Source organism: Pararge aegeria, chromosome 7, assembly GCF_905163445.1.
Source record: "Pararge aegeria chromosome 7, ilParAegt1.1, whole genome shotgun sequence".
Taxonomy (NCBI): domain Eukaryota; kingdom Metazoa; phylum Arthropoda; class Insecta; order Lepidoptera; family Nymphalidae; genus Pararge; species Pararge aegeria.
Genome location: NC_053186.1, coordinates 2,076,360 through 2,080,038, shown reverse-complemented (window position 1 = coordinate 2,080,038; position 3,679 = coordinate 2,076,360).

Below are 3,679 nucleotides of genomic sequence, written 5' to 3'. Positions count from 1 at the left end.
CAGGCTTAAGGCTGCCAGTCCACCGGAGCGGAGCGAGGCAGCGGTGCCGAGAAACGGAGAAATATTAACCAATAGGATTGCACAAAATCTCCGCTGCTCTTAAGTGAACCAGACACAGTACGCAACTGCGCTCCGCATTAGTCGGCTCCGCTGCCTCGCTCCGCTCCGGTGGACGGGCAGCCTTTGAGGTTTTTTAGCCATTATGTACTTTCTCTGACACTTATCTGTGAAACCGAAAACCTAATAGTTTTTGAATTAACCACTGCCATAGATTTTACTAAAAGAAATCACAAACAGCAATTAAAAATTAAAATCATGTGACTCCTGTCACTTTATAATGTACGCGTCGGCGTCGCGTAGCGTAGGTACAATACGCATTCAATCATGGGAAAATGAAATGGAAACTTTTGTCTTATAAAATAGAAGCGGTGATAGCCATTAGCCCAGTGGGTAGGACTTGGCCTTGACTTTGGGGGGGGGGGGGGGGGCCGAATCCCAGCACGCACCACTAAGGTGATGAAACTTGCATGCCTGAGAGTTCTCCATAATGTACTAAAAGGTGTGTGGAGTCCACCCAACCACACTGGACCTGCCGCCTGCGTGGTCCCTTAACACCTTCTCATTGTGGGAGGAGACCCGTGCCCTGTAGTGGGCCGGTAATGGGTTGGTATGATGATGATGACTTTTCATCGCACTTGCTCGTTACGAGAACCTTATGACATTGATATAAGGCTCATAATCTAAGATATGAGACACGCGTGTTTTATTTTTATATTACCACACTTGTGCTTTATTCATGAACAGATTTAGTTCCGTTTGCACCTCACTGCAAGTTATACGTATGTTATTTTTCCAAAACCTACAAATAGGTTTTCTGCGGCTTAAAATGGTAGGCATTTCCATAAAGGAACAAATACTTTTACCTTCTCAATAGTGATAAAGGAACGGTTAATTTTATCAAATTATTCACAATTCATAACTAGTTATATTTTAACATATTCTAAATACGATAATATTCCCTTTATTATATTTTTAATATAGCAGTGAACTATGCTGGCTGTATGTCAATAAACCTTGGTGCGCGAAAATAAAGTCAGTCGCGCCATTTTCCGTGATTAATATTTTCGCATTTCGTCGTCCAGTCAATCTAGACCAAAAAATGAGAGTGAAGGTACATAAAATCCCTAGAAGCTGAAAATCAGTAAAATTGTTCAAAACTTTTTTTTTTTTTTTTTAAGTATATAGACAAGTGCTTGACTGTAATCACACCTGATGGTAAATGATGATGCGGCCTAAGATGAAGCGCGCTTGCCTAGAAGATGCCTATTCACTCTTGATTTGAAGGTACCCAGATTATAGGTATCAGGGAAGACGGAAGATGGGAGGGCATTCCAGGCCTTTGCGGTGCGGATCAGAAAGGAAGAAGCAAAACGCTTCGTACGTGTTGATGGTATTTCAACCACGTAACGGTGCAGATTCTTTCGGTGCCTCGCAGTTCGATGGTAGAAAGGAGATGGTTTGACCAAATCGAATAGCTCCTGAGCACACTCTCCGAAATGTATCTTGTAGAAAACAGCCAGACAAGCAACCTTGCGCCGGTGTTCAAGGCTTTGAAGTCTACTGACTACAAGATCGTTGCCAATGAGTCTCCTAGCACGACGATCCACCGAATCCAAAGCATCGAGCTGGTACTTGGCAGAGCCATCCCATAAATGGCTGCAGTACTCCATGCACGACCGAACCTGAGCTTGGTACAGGGTTAGAAGCTGTTCTGGCGTGAAGTAGCGCTTAACTTTGTTGAGGATGCCAAGTTTTTTGCCAGCAGTTTTAGCTTTGGACTCGATGCATTGTCCAAAGCTTAGATTGGACGAAATGCTGATACCTAGGAGCTCAATACTATTCGTGATTGGCACAGATACATTTCGGAAAGTCGGAGTTAGGGGGAACGGACTCCGTTTGGCGGAAAACAAACACGCTTGGGTTTTGGAAGCATTAAACTGTACCAGATTAGTGTCACCCCAATCGGACACCTCGCTTAAGGCCAGATTAACGCGTTGCACCAAGGCCTCTCTGAGCACAAGAGTTTCGTCTCCACTAGCTCGTGGACTGGACATGTATCTAACCGTCACAGTGCTGTCATCTGCATACCCAAAGATGCCGGGTTTTAACAGATCATTTATATGCAGCAGGAAGAGCGTAGCGGAAAGAACCGATCCCTGAGGGACACCAGCGTTGATGGCCATTAGGTCAGACGAGGACCCATCGACGACCACCCGAAAAAATCGTCCACTCAAGAAATCAGCGATCCAGTTGCAAAAACTAATGGGTAACCCGTAGGCTGGAAGCTTGTGCAGAAGACTTTCATGCCAGACACGGTCAAAAGCTTTCGATACATCGAGTGAAACGGCGAGCGCTTCACCGTGCTTATCCATGGCTTCACCCCAGATGTGCGTGGCATACACTAAAAGATCCCCTGTTGACCGATTTCGTCGAAAACCGTACTGACGGTCTGACAGGAGTTCGTTGTTTTCTAGGTATGCCAGAAGTCTGTTATTAAGTACACGCTCCAGACTTTTACATAATAAAGAGGTGATAGCAATTGGTCTGTAGTTAGATGGGTCGGCACGGCTACCCTTTTTTGGAACAGGTTGCACGTTGGCAATCTTCCAAGCTTTCGGGACCTGAGTGGTTTTAAGGGAGAGGCGGTATAAACGTGTTAGAATAGGAGACAATTCGGGAGCACAGGTTTTAAGAACCACTGCTGGAATTCCGTCTGGACCACTGGCTTTATTCACATCCAGATTGCGGAGCACTTTTAAAACCTCACACTGTCGAATGCGTATCTCTGGCATGACAGAGTCACAAAAAGGTATGGTTGGTGGTGAGGCACTTCCTGAATCTAGCTGTGAATTAGCTGCAAACAGAGATCCTAAGAGGTTAGCTTTATCTGTTGCAGTAAAAGCCAGAGACCCATCAGGTTTCAAAAGGGGTGGCAGCGAAGGACGGCAAAAATTCGTTTCGATGGACTTCGAAAGGGACCAAAAAGCTTTACTACCACGTGGATAAGAAGCTAATTTTGCCCCGATACGTATGGTGCGACTAAAACGAGCTCTTTTTAGTACCTTCTTGTAGGACTTGGCGGCTAAGTTAAAAGCTCTCTTCTTGGCGGTGATATCCGGAGCTTTTTTTGAACGGGCTTCAGCCCACGCTGCAAACGCTGTATCTTTATGCGCCTCGGCTTGGGCACACTCAGCGTTATACCACCGTGGAACCCTGCATGGCTTGCATTATGACCTCCGATAAAGCTTTTTCACTGCTCGACGGATCATTAGACGAGAAGCATACTTGCCGCCAAGGAAAAGATGCAAAAAAATGCCGCATCTCGTCCCAATCTGCTGACTTGTATCGCCACACTCGTCTGATTCCAGTAGAGCCGGAGTCCAGGGGGTGATAGTTTGACACTGACCTAACCAAACAGTGATCAGAAGTGCCCAAGGGAGCTGTAACTGATACTGAAAAACGGTCTGGGTCGGTAGTCAGCAGAAGGTCTAGGCAATTAGGTGTGTGGCCGTCAATATCAGGTACCCGTGTTGCATCTTGGACTAGCTGAGAGAGATCTAGCGATAAGGCAAATTTAAGCGCCTCTCTCCCGACGTGGTCGGTGTTCTGGTATGGGAAT